This window comes from Mauremys reevesii, linkage group 12 (genome assembly GCF_016161935.1).
Source record: "Mauremys reevesii isolate NIE-2019 linkage group 12, ASM1616193v1, whole genome shotgun sequence".
Lineage (NCBI taxonomy): Eukaryota > Metazoa > Chordata > Testudines > Geoemydidae > Mauremys > Mauremys reevesii.
Genome location: NC_052634.1, coordinates 27,950,324 through 27,966,363, shown reverse-complemented (window position 1 = coordinate 27,966,363; position 16,040 = coordinate 27,950,324). Strand labels below are relative to the sequence as shown.

The 16,040-nt window shown below is 59.9% G+C and overlaps 2 non-coding genes across 2 annotated transcripts; one reads left to right on the top strand and one right to left on the bottom strand.

Moving 5' to 3' along the window:
• Positions 1-9,652: 9,652 nt before the first annotated feature.
• On the top strand, positions 9,653-9,726 carry TRNAI-AAU. The gene has a single exon. It is a non-coding gene; the product is annotated as a tRNA-Ile (tRNA).
• A 6,039-nt stretch (positions 9,727-15,765) lies between these two features.
• On the bottom strand, positions 15,766-15,838 carry TRNAK-UUU. Its single transcript has one exon. It is a non-coding gene; the product is annotated as a tRNA-Lys (tRNA).
• Between the last annotated feature and the right edge of the window lie 202 nt (positions 15,839-16,040).

The following is a 16,040-nucleotide window of genomic DNA, read 5'->3' as shown; positions in this document are numbered from 1 at the left end:
AGGGGGGATTCCTTCCTCCCATTGCCCAGATCCCACCCCCACCCCGGGCTGCCCAGACGGGAGCCAGGGGCTGCAGCAGTTGGCTGCTTCCCCAGGGCTCCCAAGGAGCCGCCAGGAGAAGGGACGAGATTCTCCACGGCGCTGCAGCCGTTCACACTGGGACCCGTCTCACACGGGGGAAACTGAGGCACCAGGGAGGGCGAGATGGGCTGCACCAGCTCAGATTGGGAGTCTGTGGGAGAGCCAGGAATAGAACCCAGGAGTCCTGGCTCCATGGGCAGCTTGGGACTCCTCCACTTGGGGAGGCTGGGCGGGCCCGGACTGTGGCCCTGCCCCAAGGCCTGCTGCCACTCAGCCTCCTCCTGCCAAAGCCCCGCCCACACGCCCCCTCCACCCCGCCCACACTCCCCCTTCAGCCCCGCCCACCCGCCTCTTCAGCCCCGCCCACCCGCCCCCCACCGGACCCCTTTGTTCCACTCCCCTGACCCCCCCCGCCGACCTCTCACGTCTCTTACCCCGAGGCCCTGCCACTTGTGCCTCTTCGCCCCCACCCCAAGGCCCCCCCCACCTGCCTCTCTGCCGTTTGCACCCCCGGCCTCTACCCCCACGGCCCCATGTGGCCGGATGGAGCTTGGGAAAGGGCGAAGTGAGGATGGGGCCTTGTGGGGGAGAGGACGAGTGGGAGCAGGGCCTCTGGGTGGAGCACAGGCCAGGTGCCTCCCCGGGCCCCTTACACCCACCGCCCCTGCCTGGCTCCCGGCCTCCCCGGCTCTAACCACTAGACCCAGCGGCACTGGGACAATTTGTATAGTGGGAGGTGCTGAGAGCCAGTGAACAAAACTGTAAACCCTGCACAGGATGGAAACCACTTCAAGCCGGGGGGGGGCACCACGACTCGCCCCCACTCCCTTCCCAGAGCCAGCGGTGGGACCCGGATACCCTGGCTCCCAACCCCCACTCTAACCACTAGCCTGCACTGCCCTGCCACAGCTCGGGAGAAGAACCAGGAGTCCTGACTCCCAGCCCGGCCGTGGGTGGAGCAGGACGTACTGGCCATGGGCTCAGCTGGGCATCGCTTACCATCAGGCTGGATGGTATCCCAGTGCTGACCTCCAGCCCCACAGCTCTGCTGGTGCCCCTCACTCCCGACCCGCAGCCCCTTGGTTCCCCCCAGCACTGACGGTGCCCCTCACTCCCGACCCGCAGCCCCTGCTATCCCAGTCCTGATCTCCAGACCCACAGCTCTGCCGGTGCCCCTCACTCCCGACCTGCATGACTGGGCTTCCCGCGGAGCTCCCCAGTCACTGTGCTACTGGTGCCCCTCACTCCCGACCCGCAGGCCCTTAGGCGTCCACCAGTTCTGCCGGTGCCCCTCACTCCCGACACGCAGCCCCTGCTTTCCCAGTCCTGACCTCCAGACTCACAGCTCTGCTGGTGCCCCTCACTCCTGACCCACAGACCCCTGGGCTTCCTTCAGCTCTACCAGTGCCCCTCACTCCCGACCCGCAGCCCCCTGGGTTCCCCCCAGCTCTAGTGGTGCCCCTCACTCCTGACCCGCAGCCCCTGCTATCCCAGTCCTGACCTCCAGACCCACAGCTCTGCTGGTGCCCCTCACTCCCGACCGGCAGCGACTGGGCTCCCGCGAGCTCCCAGTTACTGCGCTGCCAGTGCCCCTCACTCCCGACCCGCAGCCCCTCCTATCCCAGTCCTGGCCTCCAGACTCACAGCTCTGCTGGTGCCCCTCACTCCCGACCCGCAGCCCCCTCGTCTCCCTCCAGCTCTGCCGGTGCCCCTCACTCCCGACCCGCAGCCCCTTAGGCGTCCACCAGCTCTGACGGTGCCCCTCACTCCCGACCCGCAGCCCCCTGGTCTCCCTCCTGCTCTGCCGGTGCCCCTCACTCCCAACTCGCAGCCCCTGCTATCCCAGTCCTGATCTCCAGATCCACAGCTCTGCTGGTGCCCCTCACTCCCGACTTGCAGCGACTGGGCTTCCCGCAGCGCTCCCCAGTCACTGTGCTGCCGGTGCCCCTCACTCCCGACCCGCAGCCCCTACTATCCCAGTCCTGACCTCCAGACTCACAGCTCTGCTGGTGGCCCTCACTCCTGACCCACAGACCCCTGGGCTTCCTTCAGCTCTACCGGTGCCCCTCACTCCCGACCCGCAGCCCCCTGGGTTCCCCCCAGCTCTAGTGGTGCCCCTCACTCCTGACCCGCAGCCCCTGCTATCCCAGTCCTGACCTCCAGACCCACAGCTCTGCTGGTGCCCCTCACTCCCGACCTGCAGCCCCCTGGATTTCCCGCTGAGCTCCCCAGTTACTGCGCTGCCAGTGCCCCTCACTCCCGACCCGCAGCCCCTTAGGCGTCAACCAGCTCTGACGGTGCCCCTCACTCCCGACCCGCAGCCCCTGCTATCCCAGTCCTGACCTGCAGACTCTCAGCTCTGCTGGTGCCCCTCACTCCCGACCCGCATGGGTCACCCCTGGAGCAGGTTAAAGCTGCAGGTTGACAGTGAGGTTGCTGCCCCTGTGAACAGCTGCTGTAGCACCGCATGGGCAGGACAGGGAGACCCAGTTATACCCCTCCCCCGCCCCAGCCTGTATCGGGGGATGGGAGCGCTCACACCCTGGGGCCCCTGAGTTGGGACGGAGGGAGGCCCCCGTGCACCAGGGATGCTGTAAGGGCGAACAGGGGCACCCACCCACGCACCCGAGATCTTCTAGGGGGGGAGAGTGGCACCCACACACTCAGGATCTTGTAGTGGGGGACAAGGGCATCCACGCTCCGGTATCCTCTGCAGAGGGACGGACACCCACACACCCAGGATTCTGTATGGGGGGCAGAGTTACCCGGACACCTGGGCTCCTGGACAGGGGATGGGGGGCACCGAAACATCCGGGATCTTACATCAGAGGACAGCGGCGCCTGCAGCTCGACATGAGATGGGGGCGGGGGGAGCAGGAGCATTCCCAGTTCCAGGCTGTCCCCGTCTGGCCAAGGCACAGAGCTCACAAGCAGAGTTTAAAGCTCCAGCTGCCAAACTGCAAAACAAGCCGGGCTCTGTGGCTGGTGCCTGCGATCCCAGCTCCTGAGGAGACTGAGGCTGGCGGATCGCTTGAGCTCAGGAGTTCTGGGCTGCAGCGGGCTGTGCTGATCGGGTGTCCGCACTAAGTTCAGCATCAATATGGTGATCCTGGGGAAGCTTGGGGTCCCCAGGTTGCCTAAGGAGGGGTGAACCGGCCCAGGTCGGAAATGGAGCAGGTCAAAACTCCTGTGCTGATCAGTAGTGGGATTGCACCTGTGAATAGCCCCTGCAGTGTAGCCTGGGCAAGACAGTGAGACACGGTCTCTTTGTATACAGACACCCCCGCAGAGCCTGGAGGGGAGATGGGAACACCCACACGCTGGGGATTCTGACTTGGGGTGAGGGACGCACCCAAGCAACACGGATCTTGAAAAGGGGAACAGCGACACCCACAGATCCTGGATGGGGGCAGGCAGGGAAACCACACATGGGAGCTAGTTCGTGGGGTGGGGGACAGAGACACACCCCAGAGATCCTGGATGGGAGCACCCACATGATGGGGATCTTGAACTGGGAGGAGGGAAGCACCATGTACCAGAGGTTCTGAAGGGGGAACAGGGACACCCACACACCAGGTGTCTTGCAGCAAGAGCTGCGGTCTTCATTTACACAGGGCAGTGATGGGGATTTAACCAATTCCTGCACAGAACTTGTTCCACTAGATAATTAGCCTCACGGTTAAAAAATGGTAATTTCCAGTTGGCGTTTTGTGACATTGACTGCAAACCAAGGGGGTCGTGTTCAACCTTTGTCTGGTGAATTAAAGAACCCTTTCAAATCAGATATTCCCCCCTCTGGGAATTTTTAAAACTGTGTATTTAAAATCAGTGACTAAATCCCCTCTTAACCTCCAGTCAATGAAATCAATTGAGTTTCTTCAATCTCTCGCTGTAGACAGAAGAGACCAATGCACATTTTCCTTGTTTTTAAAGGCAAAATTCCTGATCTTTCCAAGGGGATCTTCTGCTTCAGCTGTCAGTTTGGGGAAGGATTTGGCTTCCTGGGCTATAATCTGCCCGCTGGGTTATAATCTGCGGTCTGAAGGGTCAAATTTAGATGAGGCCGTTAGTGCTGCCCCCGTGTGGCCGGAGATGGGAGCTCACAAGCAGAGTTGAAAGCTGGAGCTGGAACGACCTGGCTGGACACGTGGGGCACAAAGGCTCTCACGTGGGATCCTCGCTGTGCAGCAGGAGGCGGAGGGAAGCTGGTTGTCAGGGGTCAGGGCCATGGGCGCCAACTTATATGGGCTCGTGGAGCTAAAGCCCCAGGAATATTCAAAATCAGGGGCTCTGCTCCACCAATATTTGGAGCTAGGTTTTGCCCCTTTAAATCCCAGCCGCGGCTGGGAATCAGAGGGCTCTGGGCTGCCCGCTGCTGCAGGGAGCCCAGAGCCTTTTAAATCCCAGCCGCGGCTGGGAATCAGAGGCTTTGGGCTGCCTGCAACCGCGGGGAGCCCAGAGCCCTTTAAATCTCAGCCGTGGCTGGGAATCAGAGGGCTCTGGGCTGCCTACAAGCGCGGGGAGCCCAGAGCCCTTTAAATCTCAGCCGCGGCCGGGAATCAGAGGGCTCTGGGCTGCCCGCTGCTGCAGGGAGCCCAGAGCCTTTTAAATCCCAGCCGCAGCCGGGAATCAGAGGGCTCTGGGCTGCCTGCAACCGCGGGGAGCCCAGAGCCCTTTAAATCTCAGCCGTGGCTGGGAATCAGAGGGCTCTGGGCTGCCTGCAACCGCGGGGAGCCCAGAGCCCTTTAAATCCCAGCCGCAGCTGGGAATCAGAGGGCTCTGGGCTGCCCGCTGCTGCAGGGAGCCCAGAGCCTTTTAAATCCCAGCCACAGCCGGGAATCAGAGGGCTCTGGGCTGCCTGCAACTGCGGGGGCCCAGAGCCCTTTAAATCTCCGCCGCGGCTGGGAATCAGAGGGCTCGGGGCTGCCCGCAGGGGCAGAGAGCCCAGAGGCCTTTGAATGCCAGCCGCGGCGGCTGGGATTTAAAGGGCTCAGGGCTCCCCGTGGCTGCCAGCAGCTCAGAGCCCTTTGAATCCCAGCCCCTGGCCGCTGATTGCCCCTCCCCAGACCCCTGCCCCAACTGCCCCCAGGACCCCATCCCCTATCTAAGCACCACTGGTCCTTGTCCCCCATTACCCACTCCTGAGACAACTGCCCCTAACTGCCCCTTGGGACCCCAGCCCCTATCTAAGCCTCCCTTCTCCTTGTCCCCAACAGCCCCCGCCTGCGACCCCCCCCCACTTTCCCGCCGGACCCCACCCCTACCTGTCCCCTGATAAACCCCTGGACTCCCATGCCTATCCAATTGCTGCCTGTCCCCTGACTGCCCTCCAAACCTCTGCCCCATCCAACCCCCCCTGCTCCTTGTCCCTTGACTGGCCCCTGGAACCCCCTACCCCTTCTCCAACCTTGTAATCTTGTGGTACTGACGTGTTGTAGCTTCATTTTATATCGGCTTACAGGGCGGGAGTGGGGGGGGCACCACCATTTTGGGCCCCACCAAAAATTATACAAACCTGCCGCCTATGGTCAGGGCTGCACCCTGCCATGCTGAGCCGGTGTCTGTGCTAAGCTCAGCATCAATCAGGTGACTCTGGGAAGTTCGGGGTCCCCAGGCTCCCACAGGAGGGTGAAGCAGGTCACCCCTGGAGCAGGTTAAAGCTGCAGGCTGACAGTGGGGTTGCTGCCCCTGTGAACAGCTGCTGTAGCACCGCCTGGGCAGGACAGGGAGAGCCAGTTATACCCCCCCAGCCTGTATCGGGGGATGGGAGCACTCACACCCTGGGGACCCACCCACCAGAGATCTACGGGGGGGAAAGTGGCACCCACACACCCAGGATCTTGTAGGGGGGGACAAGGGCATCCACACTCCGGGATCCTCTGCAGAGGGACGGACACCCACACACCCAGGATTCTGTATGGGGGGCAGAGGTACCCGGACACCTGGGCTCCTGGATGGGAGATGGGGGGCACCAAAACATCCGGGATCTTACCTGGCAGGACAGCGGCGCCTGCAGCTCCACATGAGACGGGGGCGGGGGAACCAGGAGCATTTCCCAGTTCCAGGCTGTCCCCATCTGACCAAGGCACAGAGCTCACAAGCAGAGTTTAAAGCTCCAGCTGCCAGGCAGCAAAACAAGCTGGGCTCCCTGGCTGGTGCCTTTGATCCCAGCGCCTGGGGAGGCTGAGGCTGGTGGATCGCTTGAGCTCAGGAGTTCTGGGCTGCAGGGAGCTGTGCCGATCGGGTGTCCGCACTAAGTTCAGCATCAATATGGTGATCCCTGGGAAGCTCAGGGTCTCCAGGTTGCCTAAGGAGGGGTGAACCGGCCCAGGTCGGAAACAGAGCAGGTCAAAACTCCTGTGCCGATCAGTAGTGGGATCACACCTGTGAGTAGCCCCTGCAGCGTAGCCTGGGCAAAACAGTGAGACACGGTCTCTTTTAAGACCCCCCTCCCCCCGCAGAGCACCCACACACTGGGGATTCTGACTTGGGGGGAGGGACGCCCCCCTGCACACGGATCTTGAAAAGGGGAACAGAGACACCCACACACCACAGAGACTGCAGGGGGGGATGGGAGCACCCACACGCTGGGGATTCTGACTTGGGGGGAGGGACGCCCCCTGCAACACGGGTCTTGAAAAGCGGAACAGTGACACCCACAGAGCCTGGATGGGAGCAGGGGAACCATACATGGGAGCTAGTTCATGGGGTGGGGGACACACCCATATGCTCTGTTGCACCATTCTTAATGAGAAGAACGGGGGCATCCGCACAACACGGATCCTTAATGGGCGGGGGGACACCCACACACCAGGGATTCTTATGGGTGGGAGGACTGGAGACAACCAGACACACTGAGATCACTTCCTCCCAGGAGCCTGGGCCAGACAGGGAGACACAGTCCCCCTTTACAGATCTGCCAGAGAACCTGCCTCCCACCCCCTCCACACAATGTTCTTATTTGGAGGTGAAGCCAGGGAAACCACATGGAGGATTCTTATCTGGGGAACTGGGGGGACTCACTTACCACCAGAGATTCTTAAGGGCAGGAGGAACAGGGACTCCCACCTCTGCAGCATGGGGGTGGGTCGCCTGCTGGGAACATCTGGGCATATTTCACCTCGTCAGCTCCCTGCCATTGCCTTGGGGGCCCCTTGTTCGCTGCCTCTGGCACCCAGTTTAGCCTCCTTCCTGAGGGCTGAAACACTTTGATCTGTCTAAGGTCTGTGGGATCAATACGTGTCATGGTGTAATTCTGTGTTATTCGGGGTCAGACTAGCTGAGCTAATGGCCCCTTCTGCCCTTAAATGCCATGAAAACATTTCCCTGGTTTCTCCTGGCGCCTGTCAGACACCACGGTGAGGGGCCCAATAGAGGATCCTGGACACAGCGCTCTGGCTCTTACGTTAATTGGGGACGTCAGCGCTTTCCTAGCAAAGCTGCTGCTAAAGCGCTGGATTTGGGGAACGGTTTGGCTCCGATTCAGAGCTCTGCCTGCGGGGTGTGAACCTGCCACGAGGAGCGGGAAACGCAACCAGCAACGGGAGGCGTTGGCTGAGCTCCGGGCTGCCCCCGTGTGGCCAAAGCTTAGAACTGAGCAGCGGAGTTTAAAGCTGGCGCTGGGAGGGACCTGAACACACGGGGCACAAAGGCTCCTGCTTGTAACGCTTGTTGGGTGGGCAGCTGAGTGTAGCTGATTGCCGGAGTTCAGGGCTGCACCCCGGGGTGCTGAGCAGGTGTCTGTGCTCAGGTTGGCCTCGCTATGATGGTTTCTGGGAAGTTTGGGGTCGCCAGTCTCCCTAGAGAGAGAGGAGCCTGCTCAGGAAAGGAGGTTTTCAAAACTCTGGTACCAATTGGCAGTGGGACTGACCCTGTGAAGAGCCGCTGCAGCCCCGCCAGGGAGAGCCGGTCTCTCTTTATGCAGCCCCCCCCCCCATTCCTCAGGACGGGGGTTGTGCTCAAAGATCTGTGCCCCGTGTTTTCACCTCCATGTGAAGCGCACAGTGCAAATAACCCTCAGCGCATCAGCTCAGTTCCAGGCTCCACTTCCACCCGCTCAGGCAAGATGGTGCAGAGGAGCCCCTGGGTGGCTGTGGGCCTGGGGAGGATGGCTTTTGATTTTTCGGCCTGACCGCTACGTGCAGCAAGGCCAAAAGTCAGATGGCCGGCTCTCCCGTCCACCAGGCTCATCAGGAGCCCTTAGTCGACAGGCTTGGAGAATGCGGGCGGCGTCCCCCACAACCTCTCGCATGCAAAGCGAGCGCTCTGCCGCTTGAGCTAATTCCCCACAGCTGGCCTGACTCTCAGGCACTGGGCAAAAAAAGGCAAGGGCACTGTGGCCTTAAGCAGAACACAGCCTGAAATGGGGGGGTGGGGGCGAGGCGCTACCCAGAGCTGGGGAAGGGGGTCCGAGTCCCAGCCACGCTCCTCGGCACAAACACCAACGCTCCCTCCCTGGAGTGTGTCTGGGCTGAGAGTTAGCCCCAGAAACAAGCACCAAACTTCAGAAGACAACGCAGGGATAGATCACTTGACGATTGCCTGCTCTGGCCATTGCCTCTGAAGCGCCTGGCATCGGTTACTGTCAGAAGACGGGATAGTGGCCTAGATGGACCATCGGTCTCACCCAGGAGGGCCGTTCTTATCTTCACCACTTTCCTCTAACCCAAGCAAAGCCAGGAGCAGGCCCAGCTCAGCAACTCTAGCAGGCTCCTTGGCCCCTGGCCCAGCATACAGCAAAACGACCCTGCCTCCGCCAGGATAGACAGCCACCGACTGCCTCTTCCAGACCAACGCAGCCCTTCCCCGCTTTGGCTGTCTCCAAGCTGTCTGCGTGCTTTGCTCTGCTCTGCTCCACGGCTGCCATGCTGCCTGAGATCAGGAGGCTGCGAGGTCTCACGGTCTCAGCTGAGCTGGTATCGCGTGCCACCCCGCCCATCTCCTCATTCCCTTCATGGACCCCTGGGATATGAGTAATTCTGTATTTGAGTGGCTCTCCCTCCCGGCCAATGAGCTTGGCGTAGACTAGCAGGGAGGGAGGAGGAAAGGGATTGTGCTCCAGTGAGAGCTCAGAAAGAAAGGTGCAGGTCCCCCACTAGAGCCCAGCACAGCACAGCAGAGCAGAGCAGGCTGGAGAATGTGTGTATGGGTCTGACTACTTCTCCCATGCTCTTCCATTTGAGCTAACTTCCCCCAGCTGTCTCCAGCCTCCCAGTCAGCGCAAGGGGGAGAAGGGCCGGGGAGGAAGAGCTTTCTGCTCCGCAAGGGCTGGCTTTTTGGGAGGCCAAGCGGGGAGAGGGATGGAGGCCACTGGAGGAGCTGAGCCGGCTGACTGACCATGGCTTCTAAAAGAAGGGCAAGAGAAGGCCCTGCGGCTGCCTTGCCACTGGAGAATGCGAGTGTTGATCCCGCTGCCTCTCGCATGCGAAGCGAGCGCTCTACCACTTGAGCTAATTCCCCTACCTTGGCAGATGGTGTCTTGATCCATCCATTCGATAATGGAGGCCACATCATTCCCCGCGCCAGCCAGTGACTCCTTCCAAAAGGGTCAGGCAAGGAGGGGCTTCCTGTAGGCCGGCTAGCTCAGCTGGTTAGAGCATGGTGCTAATAACGCCAAGGTCATGGGCTCAAGCCCCATGCTGGCCACTGTAGGAGGGAAAAGGTGACTTCTGCTCTTTTGGCTGACTGCTAGGGGTGGCAGAGGCCAAAACCAGGTGGGCCAGGAGCGGGGAAGAGCCCTGCTGGGCGAGGGCGCAGGCGCCGGGCAGGAGGAGGCTCCGGACACCTCCTTGGGCTCTCCTCCCTGGGCTCCTCGCTCCACCTGCTGCCTGAAAGGAACTTGGTCCTGGGGAGGAGACGGGTGAGCCCGGCCGGCTGCCTTCCAGGCTCATAGGAGGCCAGGCTTGAGCTGCCGGCCCGCGTAGCCAAAATCGCAGGCCTGCCGGCTCACCCCCATTGTCCACAGAGGGTTGACCTGATGGCCCAAATTCTTGCCGGCCACCAGCTCCACCCAAATGTACCCGACGCCGGATCACGCTCCCCAGCCCAAGCCACAGAGGAAGGCTTAATACTCGGCACCCCAACCTAGGGGAGAGGCTTCACACTCCGCCGGTGCAGGGTGACCTTTGAGACTTCCCTGGACACCATCCTCCCACCGCCCACAGCCAGACCCCCCAAGCCCACACTCGAGCCCACCCCTCCGACAGGAAGGAGCAGGAGGACCACTCCATCCAGGGGTACCAGCACTCAAAGTCAGCTTCACTTGCTTCCTCTTCTACCCCTTTCCTCCCAAGTTATGCGCGCCTCACGGGAGCCGGCCGTGGGAAGACGCAGGCACGGCACTCTGACTGGCGGAAGCCAAACGCCCCACACCGAGAGTTTAGCACGGGCTCTTGAGGCACTGGAGGAACCCCATGCAGACGCACTGACTGAGCTGAGCTTTACGGCCAAGGGCCCTACCTGTGCAGAAAGCCAACTTGCTTGTGAAAAAGACGCCTCTTTCGGCTCCCCTTCCAAACTTCCAAATGCCTCCAAATGGGAAAACACACACACTGAAACACCCAAACGGTCCTAACGCTGGGGCCAGGCGAAAAAGAAAAGCAAGGAAAAGATTTCTAAATGGCCACCCTGCCAGAGTCGTACAGCTCCGCAAGTGAAACCCGTGGGAGGGACATTACACAGAAAAGGGGAATGGAAAGCTGCCCAAATTGAGATGCTGTGGAAAGCTACAGCCCCATCGCTACTCCTACTCTGCACACTTCTTGCAACAGCTGATGAACGGCCAGGTGCTTTTCGCATCCAAGCCCACACCAGGGAAAGACCTTGAGAAGCTTCCCGTGGCTTGCCTGGTTCAGCTGGTCAGAGTTTGGCACTCGTGGAGGCCATGGGCACCAACTTATATGGGCTTTAGCCCCAGGAATATGCACAGTCAGGGGTTCTGCTCCACCAATATTTGGAGCTAGGTTTCTCCCCTGCTTGGAGCGCCCCCCCGCCTCTCATTTCCCCCCCCCCGCCGCCGCCACCAGGGCTGGAGCTTCCCCCCGCCCTGGAGCTTCCCTGCCTGAACGTAAAGAGCGCGCAGCGCGCGTCTCTCTCCCTTGCTGCTGCTGCTGCCGCCGCCTAAGGGCTACAGCATAATAGCAGTGCAAGCTGCTGTAGCACCTCAGGAGGGGGAGGGGAGTGGAGGGGTCCGTGCCGTGCTTGGCAGCCCTCCCCTCCCCTGCCCCTACCTGGAGGAGACGCGAAGGGGACTTCCGGCCAGGAGACGGACCTCACTCACCTTAGCAGCTGCTGGGGCTTCCGTGAGTGTTTGACCCTATGATTCCCCCCCTGCCCCCACCCCAGCCCCAGCCCCCACTCCTGCCCAACACTGGGGAAGGGGGGGCAGCCCCATCCCCTCCCACCGTCCCCCAGTGAGGCTGTGGTGAGGGGCAGCAGGCTGCAGCAGGGGTCAGGGAGGCAGGAAGCCACATGTGAAGGCAGTGCCCCTCCCCACCACAGGGGAGATGGGGGAGGGGGTTCATAGACCTACCTGAGCAGCTGGGGCTTGGGTGTATTTTGTGACAACTTGCCCTCTCCGTCCCCGCCCCCCAGCCACCACCCTGCAGCCCCTTCACTCCTGCCCCACGCTGGGGACGGGGAAGCCCCATCCCCTACCCCCAGTGAGGCGCTGCAGGCTGCACAGGGGAGGCAGGAAGCCACATGGGAAGGCAATGCCCCCTCCCCCAGCACCCACCAACCCACCCGCCACAGGGGGGATGGGAGAGGGAGGCTTCCTAGATCTAAGCAGCTGGGGCTTGGGTGAATTTTATGACACCCTGCCAAAGCCCTGCACCTGGCTCCAGAGAATTAAGTCTCACATCTCACTGGGAACTCGACTTCTTGTGCCCAGAGAGTCTCAGCCCCCCTCAGTAGCTGACCTGAGAAACACAGTGTCTGCAAAAGCAGCAAAGAGTCGTGTGGCACCTTATAGACTAACAGACGTATTGGAGCATGAGCTTTCGTGGGTGAACTCCCACTTCGTTGGATGCGTCAGTGTCTGCCTTTTCCAAAGAAGTGCCTGGAGGGCCTTTTTCTGTGTGACCACGTGGCCTAATGGATAAGGCGTCTGACTTCGGATCAGGCGATTGAGGGTTCGAGTCCTTTCGTGGTTGTGCTTATGCAGTTTTACCTTTGTGCTGAAAGTCCTGCTCCCTTCAGGGCTGGAACCTCTTCTTGGCCGCTCAGGCCAATGCTCTGGCTTCAGCTAGAGCCCCAGGAAGGAGTTGGGGGTTGGGTATCACAAAGGCTGGGGCATGAGCCCCAGGTGCTTCCAGTCTTGCCTTTGCCCTTCCTGACTTGCCAGAGAAAATGGGCGGCTGCCCGGGCTAGCGTGTGGAGCAGTTTCCCTCTTCCAAGTGTGCGCCTGTCCCTGTGCTGGAGGGTACTTGCTACATAGCGTCTTCGGAGCCTGGGTGTTTCTCTGCTTCTCGCCAGCTGGGGAAAAATCTCCTGCCCCACTGCCAAAGTGAGCATGGAGAGTGGGAACGGTAAGAGGCGCCACCAGGGGGGCTGGCCCTGCTTTCCTACCATCTTCTGATGTTGGCCACAGAGCATCAGCTGCCTCCCCACATGCTGGTCTGCGGGTGGCCTTCAGTGGGGTTTGGCATAGCAGGAAGCAGCCTGGCTGGGTGTTTTTGTGCCTGTCTGAAGGCCACACCTAGGCATGGTCCTGCCCTCCTCTGGCCCTGCCCTCGGCTGCTCTGTGGCTTTTAAGCCTTCCCTTGGAGCCGTCAGCACCAGCCGCCTCTGCTCTAGGTGCCCAGAGGAGGAGAGGTGCTGGGCTCTGTGACGAAGTGGGGGATTTTCTTAGGGTTTTCTGTGTTTTCCAGTGGTTTGCATGCACAGGGAGCGGGACTCAGTGTCCCCAGGTGTTACTGGTTTAACGAGGTGAGGGGAGAGGGAGTTTGTTGCTACAGAGGACCGGAGAGGGACTTGGGACCCTGGCTGATGGCCTGGAGGATGGAGACCCCAGTGACTGGTGACCTGGTGACCCGGAGACCCAGCTCAGGAGTCACAGCCAGTTCTGGCCAGTGAGAGGACAATGGGCTGCGGGGAGAGGACCCCGTGACCAACCTGTTCCAGCCAGAGGGGGGCGGAGAGGGGAGGAGGCCCAGGCAACCCTGTTTACCTGGAGAAAAGACAATGGACAGAGGCGGGGCCTGGGGCCGGGGATATCGGAGGCCCAGCTGGGGGCAGGGGGGCTCGGGGCTGGCGAGGGGAAGCAGGCAGAGCCCACCTGGCTGCAGGGGGACTGGGATGTGCTGGGCTGAGGGAGGCCAGGCCTGAGGCCCTGAGAGTTTCCTGTGCTGTGTTCAACTCTCAATAAACCCTCCTGTTTTACGCTGGCTGAGAGTCGCTCCGGTCTAGAGAACAGGGGGCATCAACCCCTTCGGGGATGAGGAGGCCCAGGGGGTCCAGAGCGCGTGGACTCCCTGAGGGGGCCCACGGCGAGAGACAGACGTGCTAAGGCTCAGAGAGGTGCGGCTCCAGGAGGTGGAGGGGCCTGACCCCGAGAGAGAGTGGACCCCCGAGAAGGGCTGTCGCACTGAAAGGGGCACCCCCCATGGACCGCACAGGGCCAAGAGTGGGCACGATCTGTGAGTCCGTGACAGGCAGTGACATCACAAAGGCCTTTTGCAGGACCTCAGACTATTGGTCAAAGGTGGTGGGGAGGTGGTGACCTCACAGAGAGATGCTGACATCAGCCAGGCAGGACGGGGCGAGGGGCCAGGGAAACCTCAGAGACCCCTGTGGCTTTGCTTCAGCAAGTCTCCTTCTCCAGGTCTCTCTTTGAGGACTGAGGGAGTATTCGGGTTCACGTACGTGAGCGCCAGGAGGAACCTCTTTCGAGTTTTCTCCTTCCCTTTTAGTGATTTTACTAGAAAACAGACGTCCCTGTTTAGAAGGTAAGAGCCTCCTCGAGGGAAGGGGTGTCATGGGGGTGTCATAGTTTGGATGCCGGTGCCCCCCCATGTAAGGAAGTTCCCGCCACCCTGCTCTGTGTTCACAGTGCGGGAGAGAGCAGCATCCACGGCAGTGATTTGCTCCTGGCTGCCGGAGCAGAGCAGCGGGCTCAGCTGTCAGAACTTCCCGGAGCGATGAAAGGGGAGGGGCCCATGGCTCTGTAGCAGGAATGCAGGGCAGGCGAGTTCACAGAGGGCATTGTGGGATACTAGATGAGGCCAGTTATGGTGATATAATGAACAGCAGCGTCTACACTGACACTCTGTCACTTTAAGTTTGCTGCAAAAAGCTCATCAAAGTGGTTTTATTTGGTAACCAAAATAGGGCAGTTTTGTCACCAGATGTGGCATTGCCGACCGAGGGAGCATAGTGTGTTTTTCACACACCTGAGCAATATAATTCTGTTGAAATAACTTTGTAGTGCAGACCTGGCCAAAGATTCACACACACACACACACACACACACACACACACACACACACACGCAGCTTGCAAGAAAAACCTCACCTGCTGCTCTGCTTTGTGGGGCCCAGGTGTGGATGCAGGGAGTCAGGTGTGAGAAGACACTCTACTTTAGCCACAGGCAGGCACCCTGGTTTAGCTGGTTAAAGTACCTGTTTTGTAAACAGGAGATGCTGGGTTCAACTCCCAGTGGTGCCTTGTTAAGATGCTTTTAGAGCACCTGGTATTAGCTACTGTCAGAAGATAAAATACAGAACTAGATGGACCTTTGGTCTAGCCCAGTGTGGTTTTTCTTATGGTTTAAATGACACTCACTGGCACTGATAACAGAGTTACTGAAAGTTTGGGAGCTAAGAGCTGATAGGTCAGTGGTCCAAGCCCCTTGCAGGTGACCCCCTCTCTCTGGGACAGGGAAAGGTCTGAGCTATCGCACCAAATGCTCATTGTGGCTTCCAGAATCTGTGGGCAGCTCATTTAGTTTACACCCAGGGTTGAGTCCTTGATTCACACATCAAGGATAACGACCCTTTGTTTCTCCTGCCCCAATAACAAGGAGACTGGGAATCCAACACCAGCCACAAGTGATCATTTCGGCAAGCAACCCAACCTATTTCCAACATACTGTAAAATCCACATGCAGACTCATACATGAAACCTTTCAAGAAAATCTTCCTGAGGGGGTCTGAAGCACCTGCTGCTGGAGGGAAGGAGGGAGCCGTGGGTTGGGATTGAGGAGCAGCGTGAGGAGGAGGGGCCTGTGGGTTGGGTCTGAGGGGCACTGGGAATAGGAGGGGGCTGTGGGTTGGGACAGAGGAGAAGGGTGAAGAGGAGCAGGCTCTGGTTGGGAGTGAGGAGCAGTGAGCATAGGAGGGACTGAGGGTTGGGTCTGAGGGGCACTGGGAAAAGAGGGGACATGGGTTTGGGCTGAAGAGCATCTTCATTTGGGGATCCAGCAGGACAGGGGAAGGCAGCAGGTGATTCTAATTCCTTAGGGATATTCTGTGTGTGTGTGTCTGTGTGCGCAGGGGAGGAACATGCTCTATGCCCAGAGGCCTTTATTCCTCCAGGCTGCAAGGACAGAGGGGATGTCAAGGAGTTGTTCCTTCAATCCCCCCCACACAAAGGCTCTTCTTAGGAAAGGAAAATCCTGAAGAGAAAGAGTAACACCAAAGAAGACTCCAGAAAGTGAGATTTTTACACTCATAGTGAGAAGTTTATCACCTGACCAGGGACTTGAACCCTGGACCCTCAGATTAAAAGTCTGATGCTCTGCCAACTGAGCTAGCCAGGCTCACATAGGAAAAGTGCAAGTTGGTGCAGAGGTGAAGCTAGTCAAGAAAAAGCGAGCAGGAAACAATTGGAAACCTGCTGCTCTCTCTCTTCCCAGCCCTGTCCTGGCCTGGTATTAGTGCAGGTTAAAAAGATGGGAAAATATCGGCATCTACCAGCCTTTCACAGCTGTACAAGACTCAGGCACAATACAGAGGTGCCCA